At 38.3% G+C, this 18,104-nt stretch overlaps 1 pseudogene across 1 annotated transcript; it reads left to right on the top strand.

Moving 5' to 3' along the window:
* The first annotated feature begins 1,865 nt into the window (after positions 1-1,865).
* On the top strand, positions 1,866-17,758 carry LOC309604650 (5'-nucleotidase domain-containing protein 1 pseudogene; annotated as a pseudogene). Its single transcript has one exon. The product of its transcript is annotated as a 5'-nucleotidase domain-containing protein 1 pseudogene (transcript).
* The last annotated feature ends 346 nt before the right edge of the window (positions 17,759-18,104 follow it).

The following is an 18,104-nucleotide window of genomic DNA, read 5'->3' as shown; positions in this document are numbered from 1 at the left end:
AACTCATTCTTATCCAGCCTCATTATGATCCCTGCCTCTGTATATGTACGCCATGTCAAAGTTAGCCCCACACATAGACCTTGAATGGAGAAATAGACAGCTGACCTTCTTACAGTTCAACCTGAAAACTTGCTCTTTGTATCAGTGTAGCACAAGGTGGAGCACCCAGATTTGGGGGTTAGACACAGTTGGGTTTAAAGTCTGGCTCTGCTACAAGGATTTTGAGTGATTTTTTTGATTGAAATAGGGATCCAGGACTTCCCTGGTGGCGCAGTGGTTAAGAATCCGCCTGCCAATGCAGGGGACACAGGTTCGAGCCCTGGTCCGGGAAGATCCCACATGCTGCGGAGCAACTAAGCCCATGTGCCACAACTACTGAGCCTGCGCTCTGGAGTCTGTGAGCCACAACTACTGAAGCCCGTGAGCCACAACTACTGAAGCCTGCACACCTAGAGCCCATGCTCCGAAACAAGAGAAGCCTGCACACCACAACGAAGAGTAGCCCCTGCTTGCTACAACTAGAGAAAGCGTGCAAACAGCAACAAAGAACCAACACAGCCAAAATAAATAAATAAATAAATTTGTAACAAACAAACAAAAAAGAAATAGGGATCTAATTTTATTTTTAAAAAATATGGATAAAAATTTCCCCAGCACTATTTAAAAAGAAAATCCATCCCCACTGATTTACACATCCACATATATTATATAACAAATGAACATACATATATGCATTCATTTCTAGGCTATATATTCCATTTCATTGATACTTTTCTTTTTCTTGTGCTAATATATACTGTGTTAATCATTACCACCTTAAAATAATTGTAGGTATCTAGTAAGAGCCATCACCTCTCCTTGTTCTTTGATTTTAGGATTGATTTGATCATTCTTAGCATTTTTTTGCCCACATTACCTTGTCAATTTCGACCAAAAAAAGGAAACCTGTTGGTTTTCCAATTGGAATCACTTCAAATCCTTAGATGAATTTGGGGAGAATGAATACTTTGGGATATTAAATCTTTTAATCCATTGACCCTGCTTTATCTCATCATTTATTTAGTTCTTCTTTAATGCTTTTGAATACAATTAAAGATTTTTCTCTGTAAATATTTTATATATATATTTGTTAGATTTATTATTATGTACATTATATTTCCAGAAGTTATTGTAAATGGCAACCTTTTTCTTAAAATCACTGTTGTTTTATAGAAATGAAAGCAATTTATTATTAAGATTTTATATTCAGCCAAATTCTTATAATTTAGGAAGATTATAATTGTACCATCTTTTATTAAAGAGATTTTTATTTTGTCCTTTCAAGTCTATACACTTTTGTTTTCTTACTGCATTGGCTAGGACTTCTAGTACAATGTTGAAAACAAAAGATGGTGATGGAAGGTACCCTTGTCTAAGTGTGATCTTGCAAGGAAAGCTTTCAATATTTTACTAGCAGGTATGTTTACTATACATATCCTTAGTGATGTACTGACTTAAGCCTGTATGGTCATGTGCAGGGCTTAGAACAGGTTATATAAGCTATTTTGAATCTGCTTATAAATATTTGTTTAAGAAATGTCTGTACTTGTGGTCAGATTTGGTCTGAGACTTGCTTTACTTTGAATGGATATTATTTTTATCAAAAGATGTTCTATGTCTACTGAGTTGGTTGTATAATTTTTCTCCTTTAATCTATTAACGTGTTAAATTACACTGATATTTTAATATTAACCGAATTTTACATTCTTGGGATAAACTGAACTTGGTTATCACATATTACTTGTTATACATTACTATATTAAGTTATATGAGAGTTTGGTTAGGATTTTTGCATCTATCCACATGTAAATTTCCTTTTTAATACTGTCTTTCCGAAATGTCAAAATCTGGCTCCTCAAACATTACCAACACAGCCTGTTGATGGGACAAAGCTGACAATTTGATGAGAACGCCAGCCCTACAAAGCTTTGACAGTGTCTATGAGAAGAGGAAGGTAGCATCAGAATTTATTAAATTGAAAGTTTGATTTCAAGGCAGGTCTTTTAAAGGAGGTAGGGCTGATTAGGACTGTGTAAGTATTTAAGATACAACAGTCCAGGATCAGTGGAAAGGCAGCGAAGGATTCAATGAACCTTAGGGCCTAAACTGTCTGTTGATGTTTCACACTGAGGAATTGATGAGTCTTCTGGGAAATTCCTACAGTAAGAATCAAATAACCATTTGCCTGAGCAGGAGACTCCTGGAAGAATAAAGACATGGTAATGAGTACAAAGAAACAGTGCAAGTTATGTTAACACATGCAGTAAGGAGTGGTTTGGTACAGTGTCCATGTTTCTGTGTTCAGAAGCTCAGTGTCAAGATGGTGCTAGATTCATTAACTGTGGAGTGTTCCTTCATTTGCTATGCTATAGATGTTCAGCATCTTTTCATATGTTTGTTTGCCATCTGTATATCTTCTTTGGTGAGATCTTTTGCCCATTTTGTAATCGGGTTGTTTGTTTTCTTGTTGAGTTTTAAGAGTTTTTGGTACATTTTGGATAACGGTCATTTATCAGATATGTCTTTTGCAAATATTCTCATATTTTATCAGATACGTCTTTTGCAAATATTCCAGTCTGTGGCTAGTGTTTTCATTCTCTTGACAGTGTCTTTCACAGAGCAGACGCTTTTAATTTTAACGAAATGCAGTTTACAATGATTTCTTTCGTGAATCGTGTCTTTGGTGTTATATCTAAAAAGTCATCACCATATCCTACGTATTATTATTACCTGGGATCTCCTGAGAGCACCAATGTCCAAGCCTCACCCCAAATCAATCAAATAAAAATGTTTGGGGTGGGACCCAAGCATTAGGGTTTTTAAAGCTCCCCAGGTGATTCCAACATAGGTCCTAAGTTGAGAACCTCTATACTAATGTAAGAAAAAAGAAAACATTTTCATCAAATATTAATATAGGCTGTAGGAAATTTCAGAGAAATGAAAGTAATTTCAAAAAAGGAAATTTGATTTTGAATTTCAAACTTTAGATGGCTCTGAAAACAGTAGGGCAAACCACAGAAAATCTGTTAGAAATGGGAAACATCATCGTAATGTGGTAGTATGGATCGCCTGTAAACATCTATCCAACAGTCTGTAAACTGGTTGTAATGATGAAATACAAGACTGAAATGCAATTAAACTTGTCTACAAAACAAAAGCCATTGCCATACCCAAGGTCATATTGATTTTCTCCTATGTTATCATTTAGGAGTTTTATAGTTTTGCATTTTACATTTATGTCTATCCATTTTGAGTTAATTTTTGTGAAGTGTGTTAGGTCTATGTCTACAATTTTTTTTTTTTTTTTTTGTAGAAGATATCTAGTTGTTCTAGCACCATTTTCCCTATTTTCTTTTCAGTTTAGCTGTATATTTTAAAGGATATTTGTTTAATTTCTAGGTATTTTATAGGGGAGGTTTTTCAGTGTATCTTTTCTATCATGATGCCAGAAAAAAAAGTCCCCTATAAATGCTTGTAGAAATGAATAAATCATATGACTGGGAAAGTATACTGAAAGTTGAGCCTGTTAGAAAAAAAAAAAAAAATAGAAAAGATAAATTAGTAAATTCAGCAGTTTGCTAGGTTTCTTTATAATTTGATTTCCAATATTTCATCAGTGTTTATCCTGTTTTACATGAAACCACAAGTATGCCATGGTATTACTTAACCTTAACCATGGGCATGACTTTCCTGGGTCAGATCCAAGCCTGACAACTCTGATGAATTCAGATCCTGTCTGTGGCTGCGCTGAGGCAGGTTGCAAGGGTGGTAATGTGGTCATGAAGTAGCGTCCATTCGGCCCACAGAGAGAAGAGACTACAAAATAAAAAGACCTGCCATGTTGTTCTGAAGAGGGAATTAGCACTATTTAAAGTTAATGTGCAGAGTCCCGCAGCGTCCTGCCCGCGCGCTCTTCGCCGCCTCTCGGGGTCTAGGCGCTCGCTGGTGCTCCGCGCGCCAACTATGGCTCAGCACTTCTCCCTGGCCGCCTGCGACGTGGTCGGCTTCGACCTGGACCACACTCTGTGTCGCTACAACCTGCCTGAGAGCGCCCGCCTCATTTATAATAGCTTTGCTCAGTTCCTGGTCAAGGAGAAAGGGTATGACAAGGAATTGCTCACTGTGACTCCAGAGGGTTGGGATTTCTGTTGCAAGGGCTTGGCATTGGATCTGGAAGACGGGAACTTCATTAAACTTGCAGATAATGAATGGCACCGTGCTCAGGGCAAGGCACGGCACAAAGATGCTGGCTCCGGAGGTGCTGGCGGAGGCGTACGGCAGGAAGGGGTGGAAGCGCTTCATGCCAGACTCGGGAATGGCCTGCCGGTCAGGAAAATATTATTTTTATGATAACTACTTTGACCTGCCTGGAGCTCTTCTGTGTGCCAGAGTGGTGGACTCTTTAACCAAGCAGAACAATGGTCAAAAACCATTTGATTTTTGGAAGGACATAGTGGCTGGTATACAACATAATTATAAAATGTCAGCTTTTAAAGAAAACTGTGGAATATATTTTCCAGAAATAAAAAGAGATCCAGGCAGGTATTTACACACTTGTCCGGAATCTGTTAAAAAGTGGCTTCGACAGTTAAAAAATGCTGGGAAAATTCTTATGTTAATTACCAGTTCTCACAGTGATTACTGTAGACTCCTCTGTGAATATATCCTTGGGAACGATTTTGAATATCTTTTTGACATTGTGATTACAAATGCATTGAAGCCTGGTTTCTTCTCCCATTTACCAAGTCAGAGGCCTTTCCGGACACTTGAGAATGATGAGGAGCAGGAGGCACTGCCATCTCTGGATAAACCTGGCTGGTACTCCCAAGGGAACGCTGTCCACCTTTATGAACTTCTGAAGAAAATGACTGGCAAACCTGAACCCAAGGTTGTTTACTTTGGGGACAGCATGCATTCAGATATTTTCCCAGCCTGTCATTATAGTAATTGGGAGACAGTCCTCATCCTGGAAGAGCTCAGAGGGGACAGAGACGGGAAGCCTGAGGACTGAGAGCCTCTAGAGAAGAAAGGAAAATATGAGGGACTGAAGGCAAAGCCTCTAAATAGATTATCTAAAAAATGGGGCTCTTTTTTTATTGATTCAGTTTCCGGACTGGAAAATACAGAAGATTCCTTGGTTTATACATGGTCTTGTAAGAGAATCAGTGCTTACAGCACTATTGCAATTCCAAGTATTGAAGCAATAGCAGAATTACCCCTGGACTACAAATTTACATGTTTCTCTTCAAACAATTCAAAAACGGCAGGCTATTATCCAAACCCTCCATTGGTCTTATCAAATGATGGGAAACTGACAACCAAATAAACCATGTTTACTGAAAAATGAAGTGAAGAACCATATATGCAGCAAATGTACTGTAAAAATGTTAATTTTCAAAAACTACTGTAAAATGCTTTATAGAAACAAATTCTTAATGAAGTGACCAAGAAATTGGTATGTTTTTCCATAGGTCTCCTTTCTGTAGAGATCATCTTGATACCCAACAACTCTCATTATGTTAAAATCTCAATATCTTAGAACTGAAAAGAATCTTATTAATACTTTCTATACTAGTAGTTCTGAGATTAGAATCACCTGGGGATATATATATACACAAATACATATATACATACACATGCATATTTACACATTTGCCTAGACCAGTGGTTCTCAAAGTGTGTTCCCCAAACCACTAGCATAGCAGCACCTGCAAGCTTGATAGAAATGCAAATTTACAGGCCCCATCCCAGACATACAGAATCAGAAACTCTGGGAATGGGACCCAGCAATCTGTGCTTAATTATAGTGTGATTCACACTAAAGTTTAAGAACCATTGACTAGACCATAACCTCCAGACATTGGTTTAATTGGTCTGGGGATACAGATGAGCATTGATGTCTTTAACGTGTCCCAGGAAAATGCAGCCAGAATTGAGAATAACTGATCTACGCCTGTTGTTTCAACTTACAGTTCAGAACACCAAGTCTAGTAAGATTAAATTAATTTAACTATGCTATTTTTGTGGTTACCAAAGCAAGGAAGTAGACATGATGTCTTCTGAGACCACACAGCCATAATGGGACAGGGATGATAGAGAAGCCAACTATTTTAGCCTCCAATGTTACCCATTAGGGTTTTTTTCCTCCCTAATAATGTTAAAGGCTGTTTACTTCACTCTAAGGCATGTATGCTCAGTGGGGCAAGGATTGGTTCTTGGGGTGAAAAATATCTTGGTATAATGCAATGGATTATGGTCCTCCATATCTCAACCCTACTTAATAAAATCTTATTCCTTAGTATTAATTTCTCTCATTAGGGAGAAATGTAATTTAAAGTTAAATTTATTAATTAAATATTTTTCTCCTAGGGCGGGGGAGGGGGTGATAATGAAAAGAGAGGTTGAGAAAAATTGCTTTAAGAGGTTTTATAGTTATACTACAATCCAGGATTATTGTGTTCAATGTGCTAATGTATAGTCATATTAGTAGCTGTTTGTTGCAAGATGTTTGAACCCAGATAATGTTTACAATATAAATTCTTGGCTACTCTTTATGCTGTAATTTTACCCTGTCCATCATGGACATATCAGAAAACACTGGTCACCATCATTTTACTTGGATTGTAGCAGAGAATTTAACGTATTGATGGATGCAATGAAAAGATAAATATTTTGTTAAATTTTTAAGTGCTCAAATAATCCCAAATATATTGTGGGGATGAGTATCTCAGGGTAGGTAAACAGTTACTGATATTTTTTCCTCAAAGTCAGTAGCTTTCTTCAATATCTACTGATAAATGTGATTGTCTTTGAAATTGAACTCCAGAATCTTATTGGAATATAATAAAGAGCATACATAATCAAGCTTAGGGCTTAAGTGAAAGATGCTGTTTCATGTATACTTTCAGTAGACATTTGATTTCTTTTAAAAATAAAGCTGTTTTTCCTTAAAAAAAAAAAAGTTAATGTTCAAAAAAGGCAAAAGATCATGACTCTTACAGAGATGGAAAAGTGAACATGTGTTAAATGTTTTATGTAATTCATAATGAGGGAATCACACTGATCTATAACTGGTTCAAAGGAGAAATTACCAAAGCACAAATTCCTATGAAATAAAGGAGTGTTGAAATGAATGTGCATGGGGAGACAACACTAGCCTCTTCTAAGTGGGGGAGGTAGGTCAATTGAACCTCTCCCGGACAGGACAGAATTTGCATGCTTACAGACAAGCGTTCATTTCTAACAGTTACCTATCATTTTCAGAGTTGTAAAATAGCTTCCACAGAATTACAATAAGATATCCTGGAAAGGTATGCTATAGACAATGCATAGTTTTCCATTGAAGCACAAATCTTTCCCTACACCATCAAGTCTGAGACAGTTTGTCAATTCATGAGATAAGTATAAATTTCTAAAGTATGTCTGATCCACCAACCTGGTTCTATGTGAAATGGAGAAGGAGATAGATAAGAACAATGCTCTCTCTACATGTCTCTCCTGCTGCCTCTGCCTGCTAAGACTCAATCACACAGTCTCATCTACCCAAATCAGTATTCATCGAATGTTCTGGAACACAACATATAGTAAGTGTATTTTACATTGCAGCACAGTGCAAGCACACATACACACAAAAGTGAAACCACAGTTTTACTGAAACAAATCCTATCTTTATTATGCAGGATACCCTCTTATATTTTCTTTTCCATTCCACTCCTTTTGACAAAATGTTGGTTGTGACTACTATGTTACTATTAAGATCCACTAATGAAGAGGTTTTCAATTTTGGCTGCACATTTATGTCACCCAAAGAGCTTTCAGAAATACTGATGCCTGGGTGGCACTCCCAAAGATTCTGATAAAAATGCTCTGGCTTGTGGCCTGGGAATCTGTTATTAAAAATTCCTCAGGTGATTTGATCCAGCCAAGGCTGAGAACTATTCTCCCAGACAGAGCCACAACTTTCTAGCCCTGTTCTCTGTAGGCCTGGCCTGCATTCCATGGCCAATGGACATGTTAACAATGGGTTATGGTCAACAAATAATAGGATGAAATAAACATTTTGCCTTACGTGGGGCAAAGGGAAACTGTTCCTTAATATGGTCCCTATGGAATAAGACTAATTATTGGAACTTTAGGCATATAACTGGCTTGAGGCAACCAAAACAAAACTACTCATTACTATTTTCTTCAAAATTGAAGAACTGATTATTCTTTTAAAGCCAACCTTCTTATATCTGCAACTTCCACAATCCACTGATTACTGAAATGATGCTCTGTTTGCTTTCCTAAACTTCCTGAGTCTATGTTATGATTAGGATTCTCAAATTTGCTTCAAACTTGGGAGTTTATTCTTGAATCTTCCACCCACCATTTTTATGAGTTTGGGCAAACACTTAAGCTCCCTTTTTTTAAAAAAAGTTGCTTTTTAAAAAGAGGTTCCATTTTTTTTTTTAAATCAGGAGAATTATTTTAATCATTTCTGCCTCACTGCTCTCATAGTATTGTTGGATGAGACTTTTAAATTATACCAAAACATGAAACTGGTAACAGGACACCCAACCCTCTCAGAAGCTCCCTAATTCAATTTCATGCATCCAGGTGGTGTACCTTTATGGAACATTGACTACACCTCGGCCACTACTTTATTTTATTTTATTTATTTATTTATTTTAACATCTTTATGGGAGTATAATTCCTTTACAATGGTGTGTTAGTTTCTGCTTTATAACAAAGTGAATCAGCTATACATATACATATATCCCCATATCTCTTCCCTCTTGTGTCTCCCTCCCTCCCACTCTCCCTATCCCACCCCACTAGGTGGTCACAAAGCACCGAGCTGATCTCCCTGTGCTATGCGGCTGCTTCCCACTAGCTATCGATGTTACATTTGGCATGGACATATATACACTATCAGCCACTATTTTAGAAACTGGATTACAAAGATAAATAGGTCACCACACTTACTGCCAAGTTGTTCACAAATGGAACAGTAGACAGGAAAACAATGGCAATACAAGAGGGTATCTGCCAGACTAGAGTCTTTTTCTGACACAATGGAGCGACGGGAATGTACCCTGAGTTTCTTTGGCAGCGTCACTGACGTTTCCCATGGGCGCCTGTTCAGAGGTGGTAAAGATTGATGTGATCGCACTGATCTCACCCCACATACTAATTTGAGGGCTGAAGCTGAGCTGCAGTCAGTATACTTTTCTTTTTCCTATTACCTACCTTTTTTCCTATTATCTATATCTGGAGAGGATTTTTCTTCCACCACTGTGTTTTCATCAGAACCACGTTGCAGTTCTAAACCATTATCTAATTTTTTAATCTTAGATACTTTAAACGAACTAGCTATGTCTTTCCTGGCAGGGATAATGACTTCTTAAAGCAGAGGAGGAGGGTATGTGACCAAATGCTCTCTCTCCCTTTCTAGGCCATCTTATTCCAGGATGTTGTCTTTTGGTTTTCAACCCACTCTATGAGTGGAGTTTAATCAAGCCAGTTGTGCTTCCACATAACAAAAGATAACTGTATTAAGTATCAGACCAAACAGTAATAAAACTTGTCTAGAAGGACTTTATTTAAAGACAAGCTATTACATAAACAATTTATAATTCTCCACAGGATTAGTTTAACTCTCCTTGGAGTATCTGTATGAGGTATAAGGTTGTTTTCATAAAACTTGTTTTTCAGATATTGATTTGAGATTGGGGCCCGTGGGATGTCATTTGACTAGAAGACCCAGATATAACTAAAGCCTAGCTTCTAAGTAACAGAGATAGAATTACAGTTGAGGAACAAGGGCATAGCACTTATACGTACAAACATTTATTATAAATCTTAGTGATATAAAGGATATGTAGCACACAATTTACAAATAACAATAAAATATACAATACTCTTTTTTTCGTGTGTACAGCAAAGTGATTCAGTTATATATTTTTTTCAGATTATATTCCTTTGTAAATTCTACATAAGCAATTGATTCTCAAAGAATGCCTTCAATGATTTTGGCTGAAACCTCATAACTCTAGTCCAACTATAGTTACAACTGACAAAGTAATGTAGTTCTGATAGGGATGTTTATTGATATTTTCATAGGTGTTAATGAGTAAGGTGAAAATGAAGCAACGAAGACAAACATTGGAACCTCACTCATTCATCAGTTACGTGATTGACTTCATTGCTGAATTGGATAATAGTTTTAGAACACTAGAAGAATAATCCTCAAATTTTGATACTACGCATAATATAACAGTTATGATGCTGTTCAAACTTTTAAGTTTAATTTGCAACGTTAACATTTCTCCATTGTTTTCCTAAGTCTAGACCAAGCAACCAAATCTACTCCACCATCCCCAAACACCTTGATTTTACTTAAAAGAATATTTTATTGGAACACAAGCATACTCATTTGTTTCCATGTTGTGTATGGCTGCTTTTAAGCTGTAGCCTGAGTTGATTAGTTGTGACTGGGATGGCTCGTAAAGTCTAAAGTATTTATAATCTGGCTCTTTACAGAAAAAGTTCACTGACCTCTAGTCTGGACAATCAACAAAACAGCAAACCACACACTGTTCTGTAGTGTTGGCTAATTTCCATGTTGTAAATCGAAGGCTCATTTCAAGCTTCCAACATGACATCACTGAACGTGGAGCTGGGAAGAGATGCACAGTAGCGGCACATGATTATATAATATTTGTATTGTACAGTTAAAATTGACATAAAGGGCTTCCCTGGTGGTGCAGTGGTTGAGAGTCTGCCTGCCAATGCAGGGGACATGGGTTCGAGCCCTGGTCTGGGAAGAACCCACATGCTGCTGAACAACTGGGCCCGTGAGCCACAATTACTGAGCCTGCGCGTCTGGAGCCTGTGCTCCGCAGCAAGAGAGGCCGCGATAGTGAGAGGCCCGCGCACCGCGATGAGGAGTGGCCCCTGCTTGCTGCAACTAGAGAAAGCCCTCGCACAGAAACGAAGACCCAACACAGCCATAGATAAATAAATAAATAAATAAATAAATAAATAAATAAATAAATAAAATTAAAAAAAAAATTGACATAAAGAATTTCAAGGGCATGGATAATCAAAAAATACAGGAAAATAATTAGGAAGTGATGAGTTTCATGTTTATTATCTTTATTTTTAATATAATTTATTTAATTTCAAGTTTATGTAATTTACTCAAGTTTAACAGCTGACTCGCTAAGTTCCTGGACATTTTGTAATCGGCTTTCAGGATCTGGTATGAGATGGTTCCAGCACACCATTGTAAATAGCACCCTTGTGCATGGTGCGGAGGATAGGGGTGTGTTCTACATTTGTCTGGCTAGTGAATAGGAAAGACTTCAAAAGGGGGAAGGTGGAAGCGTAGCATGGGGGATCCTTGAAGAATGAGTAGGAGTTTGACTGAATAAATCATTTTTATAAACATTTACTGAGAACCTACAGGTATTGGTTCAGAGCTGGAGCTACAGGGCTGAGGAAGACACAGCCTCGGCCACAGACTCCACAGCTAATGAGAGAGGTAGTCATTCAGTCAGTTAATCAATAGTTTTTCCTACTGTGAGCCGTGTGCCACAGATTTAATAGTCATTAAGGTATCACAAACATATAATTATGATGCAAAATGTTAAAGGCTACAACAGAAATATGGAAAAAATATCCGGAAAGAGGTTTCACAGAACCCGTAGGGTGCCTTCCACATTTGCATAACACTCTTTCTTTCCAAATTAGTTGTCTCACTGCCTTAGAAAACGCTATGGGCTTCTTATCTTTCATGCTTTTTACCCTTCCTTTGACCTGGCTTCTCTTACCTCATCTGCCTTTCCAAATCCAGCCATCCCTTAAGACTCTGTTTAAATCTGACCTCCTTCAGACCATGGTTCTATCTGCCCTCTCTGAGCTTCTTTAACATTTACTAACTGTAAATTCTCTTGCATATTTTTTTCATTAATTAATTTATTTATTTATTTTTGGCTGCATTGGGTCATTGTTGCTGTGCGTGGGCTTTCTCTAGCTGCAGTGGGGGGGGGGCTACTCTTCGTTGCAGTGAGCGGGCTTCTCATTGCAGTGGCTTCTCTTGTTGCGGAGCACGGGCTGTAGGCCCACAGGCTTCAGTAGTTGTGGCACGGGGGCTCTAGAGCGCAGGCTCAGTAGTTGTGGTGCACAGGCTTAGCTGCTCCGCGGCATGTGGGATCTTCCCAGACCAGGGATTGATCCCATGTCCCCTGCATTGGCAGGCGTATTCTCAACCACTGCACCACCAGGGAAGTCCCTCTTGCATATTTTTAAAATTGTTAACTATATGCATTGGTGTAAGGTGGAAAGAGCACACCACAACCACAATTGACAAGAGAGTCAGTGAATTTCAGAATTACAGGGCCATATTACATAAGACTGATGGAAGTAGCAAGCTTGTAAATTTTTGCAGTCATGAACCCTTTTTATTTTAGTGAATATAAAATTTAATAGAATATGAGCAAAAAATGTCAAGGTATAAAGTATTTTTTATAAAAGAGTTTGAGTCCAGAGGAGAGCCACATAGTGGAAAGAAAATGGGTCTTACACTTAGATGAATGTGCATTCAAATGCCTGCCCTGTCATTTCTTAGCTGAATGATTTTGGATGAGTTATTCAACCTTTTTGAGACTTTATTCTTTTACCTAAAAGTGGGTAATAGTCTGTCTATCTCACATAATTATTGCGAAGATTACTTGACCATGAAATCCTTGAGATTATGGATTAAATGTCATTTTTCTGTCCTTAGCACCTGGCACTAAGTTGGTTTGCAATATCTATTCGTTGAAAGAATGATTGAGTTGCTCATTATGAAATCATTTAAAAATATCATTACTTCTCACTGCAATGAAATATATCCATAGACATTTTCTTCATCCATGTGACCAAACTAACAACTTACATTGAGAATTTATGAAGGAAATTAAAAAACCCCACTCATGTAAAAGGAGAAGTGAAATTAAGTACTCAGTGCATTTGTTAACATGATCCAGTTCCTTCTGTGGTCACTTACTGTAGATATGTCTGTACCATTTCCTAAAGTCTCAGTTTTCCATTCTGAAAAAAGTACTTCAGTTTTCCATTCACTGGCAATCCTGTCCCTTCCAGGTTATTTACACCTGCAGAATTCCTAAGTGCTAGACCAGTCTGAATTGCCTTTGATGGGCCCATGGTATTCTCTTCTATGTTGCTGGTTTCTAGAGTTGATATGTATATCAGAAACACAGAGATGTACCAAGAGCAGTCATTATAAGGAATGAAGCCTGTTATATTTTCCTGCTTAGTATCTTTACATTATCATCAAATTTTAAAAGCTGACAGTGATTTACTGATTCAGGGCTAGGATTAAGTCACTGTTCCATATGTGGTAGGCAGACTAATGCTCCCCCCAAAGTGTTCACATCTTATCCACAGAACCTACAAATATGCTACCTCTCATGGTAAAAGGGGCTTTGCGTATGTGATAAAGTTAAGGGTCTTAAAATAGGGAAAGTATTCTGGATTATCCAGATGAGCCCAGGATACAGTAAGTCCCCTACATACGAACCTTCAAGTTGCGAGCTTTCAAAGATGTGAACGTGCATTCACATGTCCAATCACGTAAGTTCACATGTCTGGTGTACATTGTCACTTGCGTGCATCCTCTACAAGTGGTTGTACTTCTGTGTACAGTACTGTATAGAGTACAGTAGTACAGTATCTTTATTTCAAGCTAGATCTTCAAGAGAATGACTTCATTGAACTCCATGCTATGCAACATGAGGAGCTTACTAATGAAGACCTGATGGAATTGGAGGCCCAGAGGAAGGACGAAGAGATGCAAGAGGAAGAAGAAGTAACTGAAGTACCAAAGAGATTCACAATGCAGGAAATGGCAAGGGACTTTCTTTATCTGAGGAGGCACTGTTAGTTTTTGAGGCACAGAACCTGAATGTAGAACAGTACATGTAGGTTGCAGTTGCCTTTCAAAACACAATCCAGTGCTACCATGTTATCTATGATGAGAAAAAAAGAGACTACCCAGACATTACTGGATTGGTTTTCCAAAGGATAGATAGAATTGAATCTGGCCAGGAACCAGAACCTGTGCCATCAACATCAGGCGTGAGTGAAATTGCAGCTTGCCCTCTGTCTCCTATTGCTGACAATCCTTCAGCTCTACCATCTCCCACTCCTCTCCCCCCTCTAGTCAGTAACTCTTCTTGCCTGTTCACTTGATGCCAGCCCCTGTATGCCAGCTGTTGTACTGTACTACTGTACTTTTCAAGGTACTGTACTGTAAGATTAAAAATGTTTTCTTTATTTTTTGTGTTTGTTTTTTATGTGTTATTTGTGTGAAAAGTATTATAAACCCATTACAGTACCGTACTATATAGCCAATTGTGTTAGTTGAGTACCTAGGCTAACTTTGTTGGACTTAACGAACAAACTGGACTTATAAACACACTCTCGGAATGGAACTCATTTGTATGTGGGGGACTTACTGTAATCACACAGACCTTTAAAAGGTGGAAGATAAAGGCAGAAGAGTCAGAGAAGGAGATGTAGGGGTGGAAGTAGAGGTTGGAGTGATATGATTGCTGGTTTTGAAGATGGAAGAAGGGGCAACAAGCCAAGGAATGTAGGCAGCCTCTAGAAGCTGGAGAAGGCAAAGAAACGGATTCTTTCCTAGAGCCTCCAGAAAGAATAAAGCACTGTGTAAACCTTGATTTTAACCCAGTATGACCCATTTGGGATTAGTAATTTCTAGAGCTGTAAGATCATAAAGTTGTGTTGTTTTTAAGCCACTATGTTTGTGGTAATTTGTTACAGCAGCCATCGGAAGGTAACACATCCTACCTTTCTCCTACCCAGTGAATTATACTGACTCATTGCTCCCTCCCTTACCAAGTGCCGACCCTTCTGCTTTGTCTCCCAGGGCCTGTTTCATCTGAACCTACCTCTCTATAAAAGCCTGAGCACTATTTATTTCTTCTAGTCAAATCGGTGCCATTATGGTACCTCTAAAACCCAGAGAACACAATACATGAAAACATACACACACTGCACACACACACACACACACACACACAGAGCCCGTTCCCAAATAGTTTCCTTCTCTTTACACATCCAGATAACCAAATTCTACCAGTTCTTCCAGCCTCATATCTGTTCCAAAAAGCCTTTCCTATTTCACCCTCTGTTACTGATCACTTATAACTGTTTTATGCAGTTTGATATTTGATAACCAAAACTATGTGAGAGGGATAGGACACAGGCCTTATTATTCTCTCACAATTCCTTTGCTACAGAGCTAGATAAACGATCAAACTCAAAAAAACTCTTGTTGCCCTAATCATTCTTCTGAGTGAGCTGACCTGTCAAATCTTGGTTTTGGGGTCCTTGTTGAGCCTCAGATCCTATCAAATTGTTAAAACTTCAAATGTCATAAAACTAAGTATTGTGCTTTCTAAATCCATCATGTCACAAAACTAAGTATATGGTTTTAAAGAATTTTGATTCTTGTATATGATTCTGAGTGGTTGCCCAGGCTGTGAATTTCTGGCTAGCTTGATAACATGGAAAGTCCAAAGTCATGCACCAATTCTGTACACACTGTGCCACCAAAAATATTTGTTCTCTGTTCTGTCTGAATTGATTGCATCAGGCTTGTTATCTCCCTAAAACTGAGTGGTAATCCTAATCTGGTTTAGTGTTGACTTGCAAAATAGCACCAACTGATTTTGCTTCTGTAAGTAGCATTTTCCTTATTTGGAATGATGTTCTGAATATACTTGCATAACTATTTCTCTCTCTCTCTCTCTCCCTCTTTATCTCAGGAAAATCAAGTATCATGTTCTGCATTCTTTATTTATATCTCATCAGTATTTTCCTTGAAATCCGACGTTTGTGGATGTGAGGCATAAACCTAATACTTTACTGTTGACGGATGAATCCTTATATTAGAATTATTTTTCAACAGAGTAAAAATAAATGAAGTGGAGGCATTGGCAACAGTCCCTGCTGACTACCCCAAAATTCTTACAGGAACCACTTCCTCCATGTGACTTACCGAATGTCTTTGCTCAACGTCAGCTATCACCATTTGGGGTCCTACTGCCTCTTAAAAGAGGAATAACTGCAGAAATTTGCCTCTTGTGATGAAACAAAACTCTCCAGTTCTGACCTGATTGGATCAGTCATCTTCAAAAAGCATATACAAAGGAAGCCAAAGGTTTTAATTAGTTAAAATGATTCTGACTTCTTTAGAAGGCAACAAATGTTGCATTTGATTCAAAACAATTCCTGTGTTTAAAAGAGCAAATGAGAAGATGAACAGTCCAGCCATATGGAGATGGAATGACGAAAGGCAGCCCCATCTCAAGGGGCCCATTTACTCACCTACAGAGGGACTGCTCTCGAGGAGAGCTGAGGGGGTGTGTCTGTGTCACTGGATTTGAGGATGGAAGGAAGGGACAGAGGGAGTTCCAGAGTTTTGCATGTGGACCTCTGTTAAGCCTCTTGCTTATAAGTGACAGAAACTCAATTTAAACTAGGCTTGAGAAAAACAAGTTTTTAAGGGTTTATTGGATATCTTAGTCGAAAAAGTCAGGGGTGAGATGGATCAGACATGCCTGAATACACTCAAAGGTATATTAAAAGGTCTGTCTTTCTATCTCTCAGCTCTGCTTTCTTTTTGTTGGCTTCATTCTCAAGCAGGCTCTCCCATCATACTCACAAAATGTTTGCTCACTGCAAAATTGTTGTCCTGGTTCACATCTTTACAGCTCAGAAACCTTCATGGTAAGAGAGATTCTCTTTGCCAAAAGTTCCAGTGCTGTCACTGGATTGAGTCTCACTGAACCAGTGTGGGTCATTCGTCAATACCTGAGCCCATGATGATGTCAAGGAAGTCAAATAAGTTGATTTCAGTTACTATTATCATCCAGGCTGAATCACCACGGATCCTATATGGGAGGACAGGGGGTAGGAAGCAGGCAACTCTATTTGGGACTCGGGGGCTGAGACGGGTTCACCAGTGCTATGGAGTGCATGGCTCACTCCTCACCAAATCTGTTTTCCCTTCTTCCCAGATGCACATTCTAATTATAGTTTTCAGCCTCCTTGACGTTTGGGTGTGTCCATGTGACTGAGTTCTAGCCAATGGAAGGTAAGAGGTAATACGGATGTATTATTGATAAGTCCATAAAAACCTCCCAGCCAACTTTGGAAGCCACAGCTGAAAGATGGTGGGGTCACAAAATAGAAGGAGTCTGGGTTCCTAAATCTTTACCACTTGGAGGAAAAGTTCTCACCAAAAAGGAACACTCATTGTGGATATTCTATCATTTTTTTATTCTCTTTTTTTATTGAGATACAAGTGACATAAAACAATACATTAGTTTCAGGTGTACAATGTAATGATTCAATATTTGTATTTATTGCAAAGTGATCAGCACAAGAAGTCTAGTTAACATCCATCACACACATAGTTACAATTTTTTTCTTGTGATGAGAACTTCTGAGATTTACACTCTTATCAACTTTGAAGTATAGAATACAGTATTATTGCGACTTCCCTGGTGGTCCGGTGGTTAAGACTCTGTGCTCCCAATGCAGGGGGCCTGGGTTCAATCCCTGGTCAGGGAACTAGATCCCACATGCTGCAACTAAGACCCAGCACAGCCAAATAAATAAATAAAAAATTTTTTTTAAAAAAGAGGAATACAGTATTATTAGCTAGAGTCACCATGCTGTATATTACATCCCCAAGATTTATTTATTTTACAACTGAATGTTTGTAAGTTTTGACCTCCTTCACCCATTTCATCCCCCACCTCCTGCCTCTGGCAACTGCTAATCTGTTCTCTGTATCTCTGATTATTTTTTTGTTTTGTCTGTTTTGCTTTAGATTCCACATATAAGTGAGAACATGCTTATTTGTTTCTTCTCTGTCTGGCTTATTTCACTTAGCATAATGTTTTCAAAGTCCACCCATGTTGTCACAAATGGTAAAACTTCCTTCTTTTTAATGGCTGAATAATATTCTATTGTGTATATGTACT

The sequence above is a fragment of the Balaenoptera borealis genome, assembly GCF_965194805.1.
Source record: "Balaenoptera borealis genome assembly, chromosome: 10".
In the NCBI taxonomy this organism is placed as follows: Eukaryota; Metazoa; Chordata; class Mammalia; order Artiodactyla; family Balaenopteridae; genus Balaenoptera; species Balaenoptera borealis.
The sequence above is the reverse complement of the archived record's forward strand: the minus strand, read 5'-3'. Positions and strand labels throughout refer to the sequence as shown.